We start from the raw sequence: 23,228 nt of genomic DNA on the forward strand, positions 1-23,228 counted from the left end.
TTAATAGCATTAGTGAGATATACCTGACATGTGAAAACTGCATATATTTAAAGTATTCAATTTTATATTTGAGAGATGTATTACATATCGATGAAATCAGCACCACAATCATGATGACAAACATTTCCATCACACTCGAAAGTTTTCTCATGCCCCTTTGTAATTTATTTCTTCTCAGTCCCTCTCCTTGCAAGCAAAATGCTGGTCTGCTTTTTGACACTATAAATCAGTATGCACTTTTTAGAATTTTATACAATTAGAATCATACTGTATAAACTTTCCTTTTCTGGCTTCTTTCATTTATAATTATTTCAAGATTCATTCATGTTTTTCATATATTCATTGTTCTTTTTTTATCACTGGGTAATCCAAATATAAATCATCTCACAAGTTTTAATATGTTGTTTTAAACATTTTTAATAAAAAATATTTTTGTATTTCCTTTGTGAGTTTTTTGATCCATATGTTATTTAGACATATGTGTGGTTTTGTTTTGTTTTTTAGCTTACAAATATTTGGAGATTTTCAGATATCTTGCTATTATTGATTTCTAATTTAATTCCATTATGGTCATTGTATTATTGATGAATGATACTTTGCATGACTTGAATACTTCTGAAATGCATTGAAGCCTTTCTTATGGTCCAGAATATTGTCTCTTATGAGAAATATTATTTATGTAGTATAATTATTTTTGAAAATAATTTATGTTTTTCTGTTATTACATGATGTTCTAAATATGTCTTTAGGTTGTTGGTTAATTTATTCTTACTGCTTTTCTATCTACTACATGTTATTTCAATTCGAAGAGTAGTAGTGAAATGTCTCACTGTAATTATAGATTTGTCTATTTCTCTTTGAACTTCTAACAGTTTTTGCTTTATATATTTTGAAACTTTGTTATTATATTTATAAACATTTAGGATTGCTAAGTCCTCTGGATGAATGTATCCATTTATCATTAGTAAAAGATCTTCTTTTTCCCAGGTACCATTTCTTTCCTGCTGATAGAAGTGCCCATGGATCGAGTGCTCTGAGCCCTTATTATAAGTCTGTCAGTGTAGGGGTGGATTTCAGCAGAGTCCTAAAATTACATCTAGAGATACTTGAGGCCCATTTGCTATCTTACCAAAGGCAGTATTTTTGTTGGAAGTGGACTAAGGAGCCTGAAGGAAATTCAATTCACATAAGTAGGTTGTAGGGCTTTCAAGAAGGTAAGTGGAGATTTTCACAGCTCAGATTAGAAGATACAACCATTAGACATTAGACAGGAGAGAGCGGCTGTAGGGTTTGGAATAGGTTATACCTTTGAGGGGACAATCCTATGAAGTGTTCAACCCTTTGATCTCTAAGCTATTCTATATTTTGTCAGTAATTTAAGATTAATACATTTTATGTGTTATAATCTCATTTGTTTTTTTTCCTCAAACCTACAGAAAATAACTTTATTATATGGAGGTTTTGTGGCATAAAGTGATGGTTGTAACCAAAAGGAAAGTTATTTCTTCACCAAAGTAAACAGCTACACCTACCTCACGTGCCTTGTTGCCATTCATGCAGCCCATGTTTTCCAGGCTACACAATGGTGAAGTGACAGGTGTCTCTGAAAAAATTACATTTAAGCAGAAATGGGAGACATGAGTTACACTTAGCTTAGTCTTTTTAACCTCTCATTATGTATATGCAAGAGATTATATATGTGTGCATATGTATACACACAAATATATATAATACACATGTGTACATATATATACAAATATATACATATGACATACACATACATATGCATATATTCACAGCATAAACATATATATGAGAGATATAGCATATGCATAATAAATGATTTTAAATGAATAACTAAATGCAGACAACAAGAAGATAATAGGCTTCCAAATATAAAATTACAAGTATTTTTCACAATAGAAAGGAGTATGGCTGAATTAATGGTAACTAGTTCATAACATTTCAAAAGTTAATGCAGAAATTACTGAGAATGATTCTTTAGTTATTCTTGCTTTAATATGTTTTTGAATGCTGCATGTAAAAACATAAAATAATTCACTACAGAAAGAATTGAATGATTCATGAATTAATAAATCAGCATCTGAGGCCAGTCTTTGTGATTCATCTGACACTTAGCTTGGTAAATAGCATACTTTGCAATTCACAGTTGTAAACAAAAAACTATACAAAGTAAAGTAAAAGGTATTATATGCTACTAAATGTTTATATCATATTATTATTAAATTTTCAAATTTCCAAAATTTTGAGTATGAAAGGGTATTATAAATCAAGAAAAACAGTTTTTAATAGTAAGCTATAAATAGCCTACAATTAGAATGAAGTCCTCAGTGGTATTTCTTTATCTCTCTACTAGCCTAGAATGACTATTCAGATAAGGCCAATGCCAATAATAATGATAGTGATGATAATCAAGATCTCTCTTATGCTAATAAAACCCTCAGGTAAAAGAGTCAGACGTTTAAATTAGACTGTACAATGATCCAGTTGAGGGAGATTTTAAAATACCCTTTGTAATAAGTATTTTTGCAGCCTTGACTCAATTTGAAGTCAATAGTTTGCTTCTGAAAAATATCTCCTGAAAGATGTTCTAAGAATATTAAAACCTAAGGCTTTATTTCTCTGACATTTTCCCCTATGTGAAACTTTTGTATGCAAGAAGGTTTTTGCTCTAAGATTCATAACTAGTTAAGACAGCACTTGCAGTGAACCAGGTACAGTTCTAAGTGGTGTCCCATGAGATACCTATAATTATTTTCCCATTTTATAGAAAGGAAACTGGAGCAAGAAAAGTTTATTACTTCCCTAAAATCACAAAAGTAAGAAGAGATAGAGTCCAGATTGAAAAGTCTTACACTAAAGCCCTTGAATTTATCTTAAAACATTTTCTCATGCTCTAGTGTTCGCTTCTCAGAAGTTTTAACATTTGCTTTCAAATCGTTTTATTTACTTCCAATTTTCTCCTACAATAATTTTAGAAATCCTCAATGTCAAAATATAAATAATAAATTTTAAATTATCTACAACTAATATCCGAGTCAAGAGACTACTTTCTTTGAAATATGGTTATTACAAATCAATAAGTGCAATGCCAAAAATTAATAGAGACAAAAAAATAAATAGGATTTGCTTGAGCAATTAATGCTTTAGGAAGATCGATTTACCAAAATATACTGTGAAACAAAATTCTGGTTAAATATCTTAGGAAAAAAATGATTTGGCTTAAAGTAAAATAAAGGTAAGGAAGTTACTTAAATCAAGATGACTGTTAGACCTACATAGAGTATAAGAGAAATGCAATTGCCAACTAAAAATTGTCACTTGCCATCTGCCTTTACAATGATTAGGTTACCAGCCACTGCAGTCCCTGACCTTCAACACACCCTGAAAGGAGTTCAGGGTGGAGATCAGGAATGAGGCACTCTGTGCTCTGGGAAAAACTGGCAGAGCAGGCCTCCAGATAGATATTTGTAGGAGAAGATTTTATGAGCCCAATTTCTTGCACCTTCTCATATCTAGAAAGCACTAAAATCATTAATGGAGACATCCGCTCCTCATGACTAGCAGCAACATTCCTGTAACTAGCAGTGACCTTCTGCCAAAATGCGTGCTTGATTGTACATAGCCCCCTTCACCAGAATCACATATATACTGAGTTCCCCTCTTCCCTCTTTGGAGCAGTTCCTCAAAGCTCTCTGAGAGGCTCTCTCCCGGGCTATAGTCCTCATTTTACGGCAAATATAGTCCTCATTTTACTCTCATGTTGTGCTTTTTTTTCAGTCAATAGAATCAAGATAATAAACACCATCTTTTTTTTTTTTTCATTTAATTGATTGACTTACATTTTGCTCAGTTTTCTAGATGTTTAAAGTAGGAGGGCAAATTCAGTCTGTTTTATTCCTTTATAGCCAAGAGTGGAAGTTTCTAATGGCTTCTACTGATGGACAGCATGGAGAAGTAAATGGAAATAAATTGTTATCAAGTTCTTTCATCGTTTATAAAATGGTAAAACTACTAATTTAAGGTAACTCTTCAGGCTGAAAGAAGATCATCCAAGATGGAATCACTATAGAGACTAACACAGACAAAAATTAATTTGAAATAGATCATAAGTCTAAATATGAAAAATACAGTTTGTAGAAATAAATATATATCTCTATGATCTTGGATTAGACAAAGTTTTAAAAAACAGGACACAAAGACATGAATGTAAAAGAAAAAAAATACCTGGAATTTATTTAATTTAGAAATTTTTATCCATTAATCTACACCATTAGAAATTCCACTCTGGTCCATGATGGAATAAGCAACAGTCTTATGTAGGTAAGAGTGTAGGTATGAGTGTAGGTCTCTCACTTTAAACAACTAGAAAACCAGACAAAATATTTGAAGCAATCATTTTCTAGACATTGGACAATGGCAGCAAAGCAATCTCTGAGAGAAGAGAAAAAAAATGAGGTGAGATCTACAATTAACTCAGCTTACTGCCTGGAGAGAACTTCCAGGCACAGCACAGAGAAGAGGAAGTAGACTTTGTAAATCATAAAGGCAAAGTTTGGAGTTCTGAGAGGGCAAGTTGGCTAGAACTTGAGAGACAAAATATTCAAGAGGAGGGAGCTACAGAGAGAGAGAGAGAGAGACAGACAGACAGACAGACTAACTCCAGGATCTACAGAAGGGTTCCCTCAAGCACTTTGACTGAGTACTATTTGGTGCATGTATGTGAAAAAAAATGACCCAAAGCCAGACAAAGAACAACCATAAACAGTGAGCAGTATAAATACTGGAACTGTGCACGTTTGAGAACAGTTCATGATCCTCCCAGCTAGAGTAAAATACCCACCTAATAGAGAAGATGTCATTGGGTAAGTGCTCAGAATAGTTTTCCCTTAATAGTGAAAAAAGAAGTAGCACTAGACTAAAGACTAATATGGACTCATTCTAACAAAGATTGAAAACAAATCTTGAAAAGATCACATTGATCGCAATATTTTATAGGAAAAAGATAAAAGCTAAAAGCTAACAAGGTAAAACGAATAATTAATAAATCATAACAATCTAACAAGCATTCATAGAAACAAGAAAATGTGCCCCATACTAAGGAAAAAATCAGTCAATAGATTCTAACTGAGAGATGACACATTATAGAATTAGCAGGCAAGGAAGTAAAATCGGCTGTTACAAATATCAACTATATGTCATGAAGATAGAGGAAAACATGAATAATGATAAAATAGAAGCTATAAACTAAACTTAAACTTCTAGAGATAAAAAAATACATATGAGAAGGAAAATAAACTAGATGGGATTGACAACATATTAGGCATTGCAGAAAAAAATGGTTGGTAAACTTGAAGACATTCAAAGTGAAATGCAGAGAAAAATTTTAGTGAAAATTTCAGATCATTTTTGGGTGCATACCCTTTTGACTTTCCTGATATCTACCAATATGTCCATCTTTCTGTGGGACCAAGAAATTAAAAAACAGAACTAGGTTAAATGGTCAATTGATATGTTCCTTAAAAGAATTCAAAGGTTAAGAAGACTTTAAGTTGATATTTGTTGACAGTTTAAAAAGAAGGGTCACTGGAAAATTAATTATCTATAAATTCCATCTGCTAAAAGCCAAAATTCAAAGAAAACAATAGAATAATTAAACTGTAATTTCAATAATTGCCTTGTTTACTAAATTTCAAGATGAGAAGAAAAGCAGGACACTCAGAGGTTTTGAAATGATTTTAAAAGTCTTTAAATTATGGTATATCAATAAAGACATTGACAAGTTATATTAGAAAGAAGTATGTGCAAAATTCTTGCCAAATAAGATAATTATGTGTAAAGATGTTCAACATCATTAGTCTTTAGGGAAATACAGATGAATAATAAGATATTATACAAACCTATCAGAATTGCTAAAATTAAAAAAAAAATAGTGCTAGAAACAAATGTTGGTATGGATTTGGAAAAATTGCTAAATGTAACTGGTAAATGTAAAGTCATACAGATACTCTGGAAAACAAATTAACAGTTTCTTCCAAAACTTGTGCTTACTATATTACTCAGCCATTGTACTCTTGGGTGTTTATCCTAGAAAAAAAAATGAAAATTTATGTTCATACAAACACGTGAATGTTTATACAAACACATGAATTATCATTGTACCTTTATAGTGATAGCGAAAACCTGGGAAAAACCCAAATATCTTCAATGGATGAATGGTAAAACAATTTTTAGTATATACACAGCATGGAAACTTCCCAGTAATAGAAAGGAACAAACTATTGATATATGCAATAACTAGGATGGATATCAAGGGAATCATGCTGAGTGGGGAAAAAAGTGTTACATACTACATAATTATATAGTTGCCAGGGGTTATGGGGGAAGGTAGGAAAGAAGGTGACTGTGACTATAAAATGGTAGCACAAGAGATTTTTTTTTTAAGAGTACTTTTCTGTGTTTCAGCTGTGGTGGTGGTAATACAAATCTACACGTTTGATAAAATTACATAGAAATAAATATACACACATGCACGAATGAGTGGGTGGGAAACTGGTGAAACCTGAATAAAGTCGGTGGATTGTATCAATGTCAATTTCCTGGTTTTGATGTTGTACTATGGTTATATGTTACCACTGGGGAAAACTGAAGCATATTCAGGATCTCTCTGTAATCTTTCTTACAATTGCATGTGTATCTGTAATTATCTCAGAATAAAAAGTTATAAATAAATCAAAAAGGAAATTCAGTCATCTTAAGTGAACTATGTGTAACTAAAATATGCTAATACAAATACGTTTCAAGGAGTGTATACGTTTCATGTTAATGAAATATCTAAGCACAAAGGCTGACTTTGTCTCTAAGTTTTTAGGTTTAACTCATTGTTTTTCTGTTGGGATCAATATTAATACACTTTATGGGATAAATAAATACTCTGGAGATCTGCCAATGCCCTCATTATTTTACTCCCCGTCAAATATCACTATCCATTTCTGCAACATCCTGAACACAGCAATTCTCCTTTCCATTTCTCAGAAAGGAAAAACTATAACTTCCTTTAGGAAATAATATATGCCTCATACAACACTCTTGAAGACTACCTTGGATAATTCTGATTTGATAATTTTCTGCTAATGGTTCACACTTAGCAACAGACACTAAAAATTCCAACCTTATTGTGCTATCATGTGTTTAAATTCACACTCTCTTCCCAAATAGCTGAACTAATTGTCTTCAGTCAAGCATAAGCTAAAAATGAGTAAGAGATGGATTGAGGAGATACGCATTTCCTTGGAACTATTATTTTTCAATTTTGAAAAGCCTTGCCTTTTTACCCAATACTTTATTGACCATCAATTTTCTTCAAACTTCCTGTGTGTTTAGGAATTTCATCCCTATTCCTAGACTCCTCTCTACTGCAAGTTCAAAGGATAAAGGACTCCTACAACATACAAAACGAATCTCTAGAACATACAAGCTAGCTTTTACAATGTTTCTTACAATGTTTTTTACAATGTGGGTTTGATCATCTAGGCCCCTGTGTTCATGACCTATTATAAAGACCAATAATCATCTTATTTCTGATATTTGCCTGTATTATACTTTGCTGATACATCCTAGTCAGAGTTTAAATGAATCTTCATAGTTATTGTCACATCAGATAATTCAACAATTCACAATGAAACAAAAAAGAGCAGGCGATAGTAACTCTAGTCCAATCACAAATAATATTTTCTAAACAATCTCCTAGTCGATAGAATTTTAGCAATGGTGCAGTTCTGAACACCACAGATTAATATCATGGAGCCTGACTTTAACTACCTTTGGCCAAGATGGTGAGCTGAGAAATAACAAAATAGCCCTGTTAGCTGACAACTGGTAGCTGGCCTGGTAAATAACAGCAGTCCATGGTGCTCGCTTCTGAATATAAATAATTTAATAAAATATCAACATCGGATGCCATTACTCCCTGACTGTAATGAAACAAAACAGAACACAAAGACACCACACAATCACAGAAATTACTAAATATCCCTGTCTCCTGGTCAAATAACTGACCACTGCTTCTTTTATTATGACAATCCTAACCCTATTTTTTCATTTTACCTCCTAGACTAGAAATTATTAAAGTATGCGTTACTAAGTTGACATCATTTCTTGACAAATCCAAATCCAGAACAGATTCTTCTTTCCTTACCCCTTCTAAAAAATCACCTAGGATAAGATAAACCCATGTTATCATTTACTGAGACAACCTACTACTCCCCTTTGTGCAGTCACCTTATGACAACAAGTTAGTACATCTACTTTGACTCTAGGTGTGTTCCTGGTAATCTTTAGACATTAGACTTTATCAAACTCACACAAAACAGGAGGGCTTATTTAGAAATACTGACTATTCCAAATATTGGTTAGACTGTAGAGTAAATGGCTCTTTCACAGCTTGTTAACATGACTGTAAGCTGATACAACCACTTTGGAAAATTCTTTGTCTGTATCTACTTAAGCTAAGTCTATACCTGTCCTGTGCCCCAACAGTTCCATCCTAGGTTTATATCCAAGGAATAAGAGAATACATATCCACAAAAAGATAAGCATGGAATGTTCATAGCTGCTTTATTCATCATACACCAAACTGGAAACAAGCCAAAAGTCTATCACCCCACCCCTCCAATAAAAAGATAAAGTACTTGAATGAAATACTACTCAGCAATGAGAATGAACGAATTACAATTATAATTAACAATATGTATTGATCTCAGAAACAATGTTGAGCCAAGAAACCAGACACTAAAGTGGTCTACATGCTGAATAAAATCCCTTTATATAAAGTTCAGAAAGAGTTGAGAAAAATTCATGCTGTTCAAAGTCAGGATATTGGTTACACTTGAGAGAGTAGTACCTAGAAGAAGCACAAAGGGGGGTTTGGGGATCTGGTAATCTTCTGCTCCCTGATCTGGGTGCTGACTACACAAGTATATAAAGCCTGCAGAAATTCACAAAGCTGAATATGTGTATATGTGCACTTTCTTCAGTTTGTTAAAAATTTTGAATGTACTTGCTTTTTTAAAAGTGTAGAAGGCATGGGAAAATTGAGCTCTCAATCCTGCACATTAAAGATTGTATTCAATAGAAGTACGTTGAGTAGAGTTACTGTACCATTCAGAGTACTACCATGAAACAGATAGCACACTGGAAAGCTTAAGTGAAAGAAGTTTTAGGAAGAAACAATTTACAGAGGTCTAAGCAGAGTTAACTGAACCAGTATGTGATGGTGATGCATCTGGGAACTAGCAAGAGTGGCAAGTTCTTACCATCCCTCGGCCTAGGTGGGAAAAGGCAAGGAGTGACCAGACACCAGCAAAGACTGTAGCTGTAGCTGATGCGCACCTCAAAAGGAGCAACCACTGCACAAACCTCAGTCTGGCAAGGAAAGGGAAGAGGAAAGAAATTACTTTGCTCTCTCTTCCCTCCCACAATCAGCTCTCCTGTTGCCTAACCCAACCAGAACCAGTGGAAAAGGGATTTCAGCAGGTGCAATTTATGGAAGGCAGTTTCCCAGAGTGCAGGGCAGAGCAGAGCAGAAAACGGTAGAGAAAGGATCTGCAGGGTTAAACGAAGAAAAATTGGCAGTTTTAGAGTTTATAAAGTAAATATTTACAATGGACTTATTTCTATGAACTGGGTAATATCTGCCTCCTTTAGTAAGAAAACATGTGCTTTCCATTTTGCCACAATCTCCTTCATTTATTTTCATCTTCCTTACTCTGGACTAATTGCCATCTGAATTCATTGTTATATTTTCACTGTTTCATTTTTTAAAAGATAAATGTCGCTTTGTTTTTAGTTCTTGGTCAAAATAAAATAGTAAGATGAGTCAGGGGGGCAGAATGTTTCTTCCCAAAATGGCAGAAAATATGTATTTTTGTGGATCTCAAGAATATCTTTCCCTGTTTAATTAGTGTCACAAAACTTGTCCATCTAGGCATTTTGATTTTCAACCCATAATCTAGACAACTTACAAGCAAATACTTAGTTTAAACCCGTCACTGGTTAGAATAAGGGTAAAATAAAAGATAACTGAATATTCACTTGAAATCATTTATTCTTTGACTTTAAATAAACCCAGTCTTATACCCAAAACTCAGTTTGCATTTTAGGTTGCCTTTGGTGAATGTGTACTTTACATGTAATTTCCCTCCCCCAAAGAAGAGCATTTTGTAATTAAGCAAGAATTAACAGGGTTTTTATTTTCCCCATCAGCTAAAAAGAATAGTATACAACCAGAAGATTACTGTGTTTATATAATGAGTAAAAAAAAAAATCCTGAAATTTGTTTTCGACATGGATATAAATAAGTAAAGCTCAGTATGTATACACGACTAGAGTTTATCACCTCATGAGACATTTTTACACTTTTTAATTCATCATTTTTATGTCCTTAAAATCTCTGATCATTGGCATAATCATAAAATAGAGCTTTTTAGAAAGCCTAAATGATTATCACTAATTACTTAAATATGCCTTTTTAAAACTTGCAAAATAAGAACAGATTAAAAATGTGATCATCCTAATCTAAATTCTAATCAACTATCTGTAAAGGGAATTCAATACTTTAAAACTATCTTCTGAATGTGTAAATCAAAGTTATGCTTATAAGTACTAATTAGATTAAGTCTAATTAAATCTCAGTTATTCATAATAGAAATTTTAAATATCATTAAAATTATATTCCAGAAGTAATCACTGGAAAAAAAAATCTAGTTTTGCAAAAATCCCATGAAAACATAACTTTTATATCAGACTCCATTGTTTCACTTTACATAGTGTGTCTGAAATGGGTGAATTTGGTAACTGTCTACCATCTTACAAAATAAATTTCTTTTTCTCTCAATACAACAATAACAAAAAAAACCCTTCTATTCAATTCATTCACAGGGTGTGTTGAAGGCAAAGCATGGAGAGTAAGACATTCATAAGGATGTTGTCCTCACACCCCTATTCCCCCCAACATCTAGTAACAAGAATGGAAACAAAAAGTCTCATAGTGAATGCTCACATAAAGTAACATCAACAATTGCAGGACAGAGCTACTATCTTAAAATGGTAATTTTTGATCTTGTTTTTTTGTTAAAAAAAAATCCATGTATCCAAAGTAGTGAAGGCATTGTATAGGTATTAGATGCAAGCTATTTTCTATTTAGAAGCATGTATTTTTCCCCAGTGGATCCTATACATTAACATACAATGAAATATCTGTTTTTAAATGTTTAACTTCTCTCAGAAGGGTAAGCATGCATTACTATCCCAATCTTTAATAGTAACTTATTTTTATCTTAATATGTCAGTGATGAAGAACCAACCTCATATTGATGACTGTTGGTACCACTACAGAATGAACAATCCTCATTGCTGAGCTAATACACAGGATCATATCATCAAATAAGACTCACACAAATCAGAATTCTCACCCATATCAAGCTTTGCTAGTAATTTGAAGATACAGTGAAGGAAGAGGCAGAAAAAGCATAGAGAAACTTGGACGCCTCATGTGGTTCCCTAGGTTTTTCCTCCTCACATGGGACATGCACTCTCTAGTCCAGATTAATAGGTGAGGCTGGGGTAAAACTGAGTGAAGAGTGAATTTAATGCATAACCCCCATGATAAAGAAAAAGGCAACATGCTTCCTTCATGTATAATAACCGTCCAAATTATGCACTTAGAAAAAAGTGACGTAACCATCAGATGATCTGTCTGGTCAAACTTTCTAATTCATAATGTCACCCTTATCTTGAACGCCTCCACCATGGTGTTTCCTACTCTCCTGCTTTCACATCCAGGTCTTTCAGAGCACCATCTCTATCCCCCACAGAGATTACTAAACATCAAAGTTTCTCAACTTCAGCACTAGAAGCATTTTCAGCTGGATAATTCTTTGTTGTGGGGGACTGTTCTGTACATTGTAGGATGTTTAGCAGCGACGCTGGCCTCTACTCAACAGCTGTCAGTAGGAACCACTCTGCTGTGATATGTCTCCAGACAGTGCCAAATGAATGGTTCTGAACAGCCAAATTGCTCTAGGTTGAGAACCACTGCTATTTATTGAGCACTCTTATTTGGCAATCCTAAGAAATTTTATATACCAGACCCCAGAGCACTGCAAAAGGCCCAGGGTCTCTCACTGCAGGTTTTGCAAGCCGATCTTGGCCTCTTAGACAACCTGTCCAGAGCCTGAGTATAAATTCAGCCCCTTATCCAAGTATATTTCATTCTCAATCACAATTCTCATAACTGGATTATAATTTCTCTAGACTAGAATAAAATTGCCATGGTGTTTTAAGTCATAAGAGTGGGTACACTGTTTTTCTAAAGTCACCTGAACAGTTTCCTCCAGTTGAGTCAGTTGTCATTTCCTCCTCCACATTTTCACGTCTCCTCCTCGTGCTCTTTTATGTGCCTTGGATCTCTTATCCATCACACACACCCCATACGTGGTCACTGAACCTGACAGTCATATACTTCCCCCTGAATATTCTCTTGACTTCCCAACAACTGGATTACATAAATCACCCAAGATTAGAAAGCACTTCAAATCATGTATCTAACATCATCTGCATGAGTGTCATTTAAATAGGTGTCTCTTTCTGGTCATGATAAAGGCAGTTAAAGTCACATGTACTTGTAGTATTCCAATTACTTTGGAAAAATTATTCCATTTATGGATGAGGGAGTGGGTAGGACAGAAGCTCCTCTCAGGGTAGTTCTGTCACCTCCATGCCGTAAAACATTGCAGCAAATTAACCATAACATCCAGAAGCATCTGCTTATAGAAGTTTACAACCACTTGGAGATCAATTGTCAAAAATCCCTTCCCTTTAGTAAAATCTAAAATTATTAACATAGCTCTTGCATTAGTTTCCTGGGACTGACATAACAAATTTCTCAAACTATGTGGCTTAAAACAACAAAAATTTACTCCCTCACAGTTCTGGAGGCTAGAAGTCTGAAATTAAGGTGTTGGTAAGGTCATGTTCTCTCTAAGACTCTAAGGAAGATCCTTCCTTGCTTCTTCCTAGCTTCTGGTGTTTGTCAGCAATCCTTGGCATTTCTTGGTTTATTGATGTGTCATGCCAATCTCTGTCTTCATCTTCACATGGCCTATTCTATGTGCCTGTGTTCAAATCTCCCCCTCCTTATAAGAATACTAGTCATCGGATTACAGCCCACATGAATCCAGTTTGTCCTCATTTTAATTTGATCGCATACGCGGAGACTCTATTTTCAAATAAGATCACATTCACAGATTTTGGATGGACATGAGTTATTGGGGGACAGTATTCAAACACAGTATACTCCTTGATCATTAATTGTAAGAATCCGTACCAATAATAATTCACCAGATTTTGGCTAGTATTTCTGTGTAAAATGTCTGAGTTAACAGATTACCCCTGGAATTTTTAGTCACATGACCTTAGCCTGCTGCTGTCTGTTTGGTTTTATAGTTAAACAATGGCCTTACTAGTGTTGTTGTGTAAATGAATAGGACATCTAAGGGCGTAGCCAGAGAGCCATAAAGGAATCTTCTAATATCAAGAAAATGCAGTCTCAAAGCTTTTCCTATAGTTATCAGCTTCTGTTCATTGAAGGGTCTTATTTTCAACAATGCTGCCAGCAAAAGCCAAAAATAAAAAAAAAAATTTTGCTGTCTTTTCACTCTATGTCACTTTCTGTCAATCCACCTAGCCAGTCCCTCCAGTTCTAAATCTGTTTCCTCCTAATTTTATTGGTGAGATTTTTCTCTTGTAATTTGCTTCAATTTTTTCTCCACTTCATAATATGAATGAGTAGCAGTTATCCAAGCATCAGATTTTCACATTTTCTCTCTTCTCCTTTTTCTTGCCAAAAACAGGTTTAGCCATTCTTTTTCATGAGTCTGAAAGACAACCTGCCTCGTCACACCAACTGAGCTAATACAAATGATTTGATTGTTCAATCAGACTCATACAAATGCGAGGTCTTATAAAATATCAAGCTTTACTAATGATTTTATGCATATCCGCAATTAAGAAGTTCAAGCAAAGCATAAAAAGGTCCGTGATATCCCATGTGTATCCCCAAGTCCTTCCTTCCTGCAACAGTTCCTCAATTTCTGGCCCAGAATTAAAGATATTTTTAATGAGGTTGGCATGTTAATAGAGTTGTGAGTGTTCAGATTATAAAACATGTCCATTTAAAACTCTATGGAGTTGTATGATATTCTTCTTGGAGTTCTTATTCATATGCCCATGAACCATAGGTTTGTTTACTATAAGCAACCCTAAATCAGCCACAACACTGCTAAGATAATTCCTTGAAAGAGACTCTTCTAGCAAATTTCTGGGCAAATTTGGGCAAAATTTGCCCAGAGATTCAATTATCATAGACCATGACATCTGCCTGCATTATTTCCTCAGGACTGGGTCCTTATTTAGGGGCACAGGAATGGATCACAGGGAAACCACTTTATCTCCTTCCACCCTAGATGCCTTTCTAGAGGTCATTTTTGCTGATGACGCAAGAAGATGACAGAGGAGTAAAATCTTTTTTACCTTACGAAAGGAACAAAAATCACTTCTAATGGCAAAAGGGATGAGTCTGTATTTGATGCTTAGAACAACTAGTGTTGTGGAAAAAGTTGTCATGTTAGAGCCTATGGAAAACTAAAATGCTTGTAGTAGTTAGAAATGAACAAATGAATGCCTCCCTAAAGTGGGAATATCTATAATGACAAGGTTGTATCAATAAATAGTCATTTATAGTCCTGATGGCATCTTAATTTTGCATAAACGATTGTATTAGATGTTAAAGAATTATTGGATCAAAAATCCAATAATAAATTGAGTCTCTTGGAAGATTTAGTATAATATACTCATGAAATTGTTAGAAGTTACCAAAAAAATAAAAATAGACAAAAGGCAAAATAATCAAAATACGATTTTTAAGAGATTAGAAGATAAAATAGGGAGATTAAGAAAGGGTAGTGGTCCAGGAATTAGAAAAAAATGAGTTGAAGGGCATGAGCTTACAGCCAAATATAAATGAGAAGGTCATTAATGAAAACAAAATGGATTTTAATAGCTGAAATAGTATGCACATTATACCACTGCGTACCAGTAAATTTAATTACTAGATATCTGCTCAACTTTCTTATGCCACGGAATTTCTCAGTTTACTGGCAGACTCTTCAGTTTCCAGCAGATTTAAGAAATGTCCAGTTACATGCAATATATCCTAGGGGAATTCTATAATCTCATATCTATATATACGCTTACCTATATTATAAATGGTAAGTGCAGGTGCTTTATAAAATAGTGATCACATATAAAATAATTCATCATAGAGTTAAAATACTTTCTTTTTAGAGATTTAAACTCTGATAATTTTATATTGTGGAAAAACATCTTTAAATAAAACCCACCTTCAAATTCTGGCCTTTAAAAAATAACTTTTATGAAAAGCCCACAATACAATTTTTCCTTTTACTTTTTTTTTTTTTTTTTTAATTTATTTATTTATTTATTTATGGCTGTGTTGGGTCTCCGTTTCTGTGCGAGGGCTTTCTCCAGTTGCGGCAAGTGGGGGCCACTCTTCATCGCGGTGCGCGGGCCTCTCACCGTCGCGGCCTCTCTTGTTGCCGAGCGCAGGCTCAGTAATTGTGGCTCACGGGCCCAGTTGCTCCGCGGCATGTGGGATCCTCCCAGGCCAGGGCTCGAACCCGTGTCCCCTGCATTGGCAGGCAGATTCTCAACCACTGCGCCACCAGGGAAGCCCCCTCCTTTTACTTTTTAAGTAATAATAATCCAACAAAATAGTTTTATTTTATCCTTAGATCTTTGTCTGTCACTTACAGATATCTTACATATTTTAAAAACAAAACAAAGGTCAAATTACATGGCTTAAACCACAAACTGTTGGATGTACTGTAAAATATAGAGGCAATAGAGGCTCTTAAAAAGTATTTATGAGAGGGCTTCCCTGGTGGCACAGTGGTTGTGAGTCTGCCTGCCAATGCAGGGAACACGGGTTCGAGCCCTGGTCTGGGAAGATCCCACATGCCGCGGAGCAACTAGGCCCGTGAGCCACAACTACTGAGCCTGCGCTCCGCAACAAGAGAGGCCACGATAGTGAGAGGCCAGCGCACCGCGATGAAGAGTGGCCCCCGCTCGCCGCAACTAGAGAAAGCCCTCGCACAGAAACGAAGAACCAACGTAGCAATCAATCAATCAATCAATCTTAAAAAAAAAAAAAAGTATTTATGAGAAAAGATTGCTCGCTTCTTTGGACTGACATATTCAGTCAATTAGTACATAAATGTTCAAGCTTAAAGAAAATTTCTAATATTTATTTCTCTTAATTAAATGATTATATTACTTAAATATGGTTAAACATTCTCTCAAGGGTCTATGCAAAACATGTTTCTTTAGAATAAATATAATTATCTCAAAGTTCCTCTTTAATGATAGCCATCATAAAAGCGAATAACAAGAACAATAAAAGCCCAAACACCTAATCAACTTGGACATTTTTCCAGTATTTATTATGAGTAAATTGGCCTCCTGGAAGTGATCTACAGAATCACGATTAAATAAATAACCCTAGTGGTGCTACCCCTGTCTATGTGAGGAGAAGCTTGATTTCAAATCAAAATCTGCTGTTAAGAGCATTTGCCCTTGTTATTCCTACCTTTTTCCTTTCTTTTAAATTGAAATATAGTTGATATACTATATTATAGTAGTTTCAGGTGTCCAACATAGTAATTTGATGTTTATATGTGTTAGAAGTTGATCACCATAACAAGACTAGTAAACATCTGTTTACCATACAAAGTTATTACAATATTTTTGACTATATTATTCCCTATGCTGTACAGTACATCCCCATGACTTATTTATTTTACAATTGGAAGCTTGTACATCTTGATCCTCTTTACCTATTTTACCCCAAACCCCCTTCCAGGAGAGAGTCCCTCTGGTAACTACCACTTTGTATCTATGAGTCTGTTTCTGCTTTGTTTTTGTTTTTTAGATTCCACATATAAGTGAAATCATATGATATTTGCCTTTCTCTGTCTGACTTATCTCACTTAATATAATACCCTACAGTTCGAGCCATGTTGTCACAAATGACAAGATTTCATTCTTTTTTATGGCTAAGATTCCATTGTATGTATTAATATATACTACATCTTTTTTATCCATTAATGTATTGATGAGCATTTAGGTTGCTTCCATATCTTGGTTATTGTAAATAATGCTGCAATGAACATAGGGGTGCATATACCTTTTCAAATTAGTATTTTCATTTTCTTTGCATAAATACCCATAAGTGGAATTGCTGGATTATATGGTAGTTCTATCTTTTCTTTTCAGAGGCTCTATCATACTGTTTTCCATAGTGGCTGTACCAGTTTACAGTCTCACCAACAGCACACAAGAATTCCCTTTTCTCCACACCCTCCCCGTCATCTGTATTTCTTGTCTTTGTGATGCTAGCCATTCTGACAGATGTGAGGGGGTTTCTCATTGTGGTTTTGATTTGCATTTCCCTGATAATTAGTGATGTTGTGCATCTTTTCATTTGTCTGTTGGTTGTCTTTATTATTCTTGATGTAACATTCATATTGGAGCCATCTTTCCCCTCTGTTCACACTGTATGTTCATTGGTCAGTTGCATCTCTCCTACCAGCTGCTACGTGGGCCTCTCTTAATACCTTGGTTTTAGCTGTTCTAAGGACAACAGTTCATATAATTAAGGTACAACAAGGAAACAAATTAATTATGTATGATAGACATCCTGTATTTTAATTTATATCACTTCAATTTCAGAAATTTGAAATTTAAGATTTGAAATTTTATAAAATTAATTTAACCATAATTCACATAACTTGGTGACAGGTAAACTAATACCTCTGTTACGTGGATACACTTTGCCAAAAAGAAAAAAACTAGAGATATTCATTATATTTTTTTTGTCTCAATCATGCATGATATCTTCATAAATTCTAAGTAGAATTTCAAGGACTGCTTGATTTAAATACATCAATTTCTAGAAACTGATAAGTCAATGATGCCTCATACCTACAAACCCTTTTCTGTAAGATTTCCTGAGGTAGCATTATATGAATGCTTCAGTGCTGTCTGGAAGGGATATTTTTCAATAAACACTTATTGGTTTCTTACTATAGAACATATTGGGAGCTAAGCTCTGGTGATGCAAAGTGAACCAAAGAAAAGAAACCTGCTCTCATAAAGCTCACAGTTTAGTGGAGGAGATATACTAAAACAAGTACAGCGATAAAGAAAAAATGACAAATGATGGTAAGTGATATAAAGAACAAATTGGATGCTAGTCTACAGAAAATAAGAGGGAAGTAGGGTGAAGGTAGAAATCTTTGTCAAGAGGATAGTCTGGAAGGGTATCATTCAAGAATTGACTTTCTGGCTGGGACTTCAAGGACAAAATTGGATACTTCCATGGAAAGGGTGGCAGGAAAAGACATTCCAGGCAATGGAAACAACCTGAGCAAAAGGTCTTATAGAAGAACAAAGAACTGGACTTATGCAAGAAGCTGAAAGAATGACAGTTTGCAACTTGGAGGTAAGAAGAAAAGGTGGTAAGATAAGAGCTTGGAGATACCAAGGACCAGGTTATGAAAGAATTTATAACACATAGTAAGGAATTAGGATTTGTTTTCATTGCAATGGGAAACCATTGAAGAGTTTTAAGCAGTGAATTTTTCCTAAATTGTATTCAGATAATTCTGATTGTTAATGAAGAAATGATTGCAAGAGAATGAGAATGAAAGAGAAACTAATCTGGTTCTTTTAGGGACCCACAAAAGAGGTGAAATTGTTTAAGTATTATGACAACACAAATATTTGCTGCTGACTGTGATATGGGAATGAAGTAACAGAATCAAAGATGACTCAACAACCCAGCTTTTGGCTTAAGCAACTGGTTGAATATTTCTGCAAAATTCTGAGATGGGAAAGTCAAGGGAAAAACAAGGGAGGAAGGCGTTAGAGGAAAGACCATAAGAGTTCAGTCTTAAAGTCTGAAACGTCCCTGAGGTACCAAAGTCTGAAATGTCTTTAAGGCATCAAAGTCTCTATGATTAGTCTGGAGCTTAGGAAAGAAACCTGAGATCTATATATTTGGGAGTCATCAACATAGAGAGAAAAATTAAAGCCAGACACAGAAATCCCTGTCTGTTTTTATGTGGTTTTACTCACCATTACTGGCCTTATCTTGAGGTTGCTGTTTTCTATTTCACTTGGAATTCAGTGGTTTTTGTTTGTTTGTTTGTTTGTTCAACTCTTAATTCCTACCTCGTCTCTTCCACAGGACGGAATTTGGTTACAGTTTTTATTTTGACCTAACATACTACTTGTTACCTAAGACCTCTGTGCCTGGAACCAATGCCAAATGCCTGTGATTCCACATCTGTGTTTTCCAGCCTTTTTTTTCGTTATCACCTTTCTTAGGAGCCTTTATGGACATTTTTTCCTAGTTTTCCCCCACGATATTTTATTACCATAGATATATCATTTATCTGTTGATAATGTAATGTATCACTGTCTGAGTTGTAAACATAAAAAAGAATAAATATACAAGGCTTCCGCTTTGTATTCAATGCAGGGTCAAGAATGACTAAATATTTTCAAGCAAAAATTTTAAAATGTAAAGCCTGGTAATTTAATACTGTTTTTGCTGAGTAACTTTTAATATAATTCTTTTACTTAAAGAAATTGTATGAAATTATATGTGAAATTATGAATATATAGGTACAAAATAATAATAGCAATGTAACAAAGATTTTTAAATTGATAATTCAAAACTTATTTTTCCAGCAAAAGTAAGCAACAACATAAAAACTAGAATAATTGCTTAAAATTACTTTTAGTGAATTTAACTTTTAACTTTTGCTTTATAAGAGAAAATAACTTTCAATTAGCTACTAGATAGTCAGGTAGTCATTCGGATATTATAGAGTTGGGGTTTTTTTGTTGTTGTTTTTAGGACTTTACATGACTAATTCTGGATTGACTAATATTGTAGAAATAAACTATAACATATAAACTATTTTTATTTATTTATTTTACCTATTTTTATTTAATTCCCAGAGCGAACCACACACAAAAGCACTGAGAATCAAAAATAAACCACCATTTCCACAAGGCAGAGGACAGTGGCAACCAATAGGCACCTGCAGGCCACCCCTCATGATAGGACTTCTAGATTGAGCAAAAAATTGGGAGAAAGCCCTCCAATTGCAGCTATCCATTCACTATAATTTGTAGCATATTCTTGCAAAGATTTTATGTATCTTCCAAGAACTCAATATCAGTGCCACTGCTGTGATACCCAAGAAAATCCCATGAGAGAAATTAAATACTAAGAAATAAAACTTTGTAGGTACAGTTGAGCTTTGGAGGGCCACATACCGTTGTAATAAGAACACTTTCTTTTTTACCCCTCTCCCAACCAAGAACCAATTTTCATTCCTTTGGGGATGATATTGTTCTCATTGGGAATCTATGTCTTATATTACACCAGGTCCAAAAGACTATAACAATACCTCATTATCAGCTCTACTGCTGTAGACTGACCCCTTGTATAGGCAGATTTCCAGGAGATGATATCCCAAACATCTGGCTTTTCAAGACTTAGTCATCCTTTTAGTATTAAATAACATACATAATAAATATATGTAAAAATGAATAATTGAGTCATAAATTCAAATCTTACTTAAAATTAATTCCAGAAACTCTGGTATATAATTGGAAAAAATATAGTAATAATAATAATAAACCTCTAAAACATTTCATTCTAATTCTACACTGACTTTCACAGAGATGCCAATAAAAGATATCTAAAAATATAAATGGTGATTTGGGAAAAATATTTAATGACTGGCAAATTATAAAACGTGTGCTTGTATTCTTTTCTATTTCAGGATACCTTGACCTCATTCTTCAACATATCAGCATTTTCTTTACAGCAACTGGTGATCCATGGATAACCTGGTCCAGAGTTGTCTGAAAGCCTGCGAATCATTTCACAAAACTAGGCTAAATTCAACATAATCCAAAAATCTTGCTGGGAAATGAACATCTAAATAGAATTACTATTTAGAGAAAGATATTCTATGTACAATGTACAATTTGGAAAAAAAGGCAAGTAGTTAACAATCACTAGCTCTGCCTTTTCTACTCAATCTTGGGAAAATTCAATTGCCCAAAATGCATTTTTAAATGCAGCAAAAATACAAGAGAATTGTCTCTGAATATTTTTTCTTAATTATGCAAGTATGAAAAGTTGTGTGGTTAAAAATAGTGAGATTTTCTGAAGAAATAGTATTTTTAAGTAATCGATAAAAATCCCAGCTGGAAGTGAAATAGTCTTATTATCAAATTTAGTATAGTACAGAGCAGGGCACAAGTGGCAATTTGCTGATCACATGGAGAGGGATGAATTTGGCAGAGCTGAAAGAAGTAAACACAGCTCAGGAGCTGTGAGGCTCCCCAGAGTTACATCTACATTCTCAGTGACCATAATAGGCACATTCTACCTACTAATCATATCTCTAGAAATCTTTCTAGTTTTTAGAATAGCTAGTGAATAGTTGTCTAGGTCTGCCACTGATTGAAATAGTTTAGGACACAGTTACATAAGGAAAAAATATCCCATGCAAGTTCAGTTTGGCTTACATTCAGAAACAGAAGTTTTCAAAACTTTTCCCCCCACTTTGAAGCATTAGACCTGTAGCCTAATATTCTGAAAACCTGTATTTTGTAAACAGCAAAGAGTTTTTTTGTTTGTTTGTTTGTTTGAACACAATTTGTCACCCTCTTAAGTTTCTAATTCTTACTTTCTGTCTGGGTAATGCAAGATCCATTAAGTTTTAACTTACTCAAATGCAAGATCCATTAAGTTTTAACTTACTCTAAATAGCACCAAGTATAATGCTATTTGCAAACAGGTGCTTAAAAGGCTCTGAGTGATAGAATGATGATGTTGACATATGGTCCCAGCACAGAAATGAAGTTGTTAAAATGTAGCAGAAAACTATGAGCTTGGCATAACAAGATTTTTATTTCTAAATGGTGATTGATTTGCCTAAAAGATGTATAGTTAGTAGAGTTGAAAATACATAAAAATAATTAGTATGTTATTCCTAACACTAACAACTTTAAATTAAGAAATAAGGCCAGCAAGACTCAATTCTTGGAAAAGTTAAAATGTCATATATCTATTCCCCAGAAGTTGGGTTGGGTTGGAGATACAATTAATACAGATATCAGAACATAACTTTGGAATTTAGTCTTCATCTTGTTTTAACATTTTTTTAGGATTACACTTTCTGATTACAAAAATGTCTAAAAACTTGAAGATTTTAATCAATAGATATTTGGAGCTGCTTCTTAACAGATGACTGACGATTATCCTTTGTTCAAAGACTCCCTAAATTAGCAGCTAAGAAAGCCGGGTAATTATCACCGTTTGGCAACCACGTGACTTTGGGAAGGTCATTTTATTTCTCTCAAATGTAAAAGTGTCCCTTTAATATATTATAAAAATATTTTCTGTTTCTTCCCAGCAAATTTTATATGAACTGAAAAAAGGTGCTTTACATAATCAAAATCATAGCTCTACAAATGCTAAGAGATTATCCTTATCATACTCATGATGGTGATGATGATAACAATGAGGAGAATGAATTAGACTAGTTTTCATATATACTGTATACAAAGTAATCACTAGGGCTTTCATTGAGGAGGTGTTAGCAAAGGAAAAAAAGAAGACAAAGTTCTACATTTGTGAAAGTCATCTCTCTATATATAATCTTAGTTTAATGGGATCATGTGGCATATATTGTTTTGCAGTTCTTTTTCTCAACAATACATCTTGGCTATATTCAATATAGATCTATTGCCTTCCTTTAAACTGCTATACACATAGTGTACCAAGATTTAAGAATATTAAGGTTTATTATTTAATTAATAAAAACTACTCTAATCGATAAAATGAAAAATTCTGTATCTAGCATTCTTTATGTACCTCCTTATTCACATGTGGAGAATTTCCCCTAGAAAAATAAACCCCTAGAATGAAAGGGCATGTAAAAAAGTTATATTACCAGTAAAACACGTATTTTCATTCCGGC

This window comes from Eschrichtius robustus, chromosome 5, assembly GCF_028021215.1.
Source record: "Eschrichtius robustus isolate mEscRob2 chromosome 5, mEscRob2.pri, whole genome shotgun sequence".
Taxonomy (NCBI): domain Eukaryota; kingdom Metazoa; phylum Chordata; class Mammalia; order Artiodactyla; family Eschrichtiidae; genus Eschrichtius; species Eschrichtius robustus.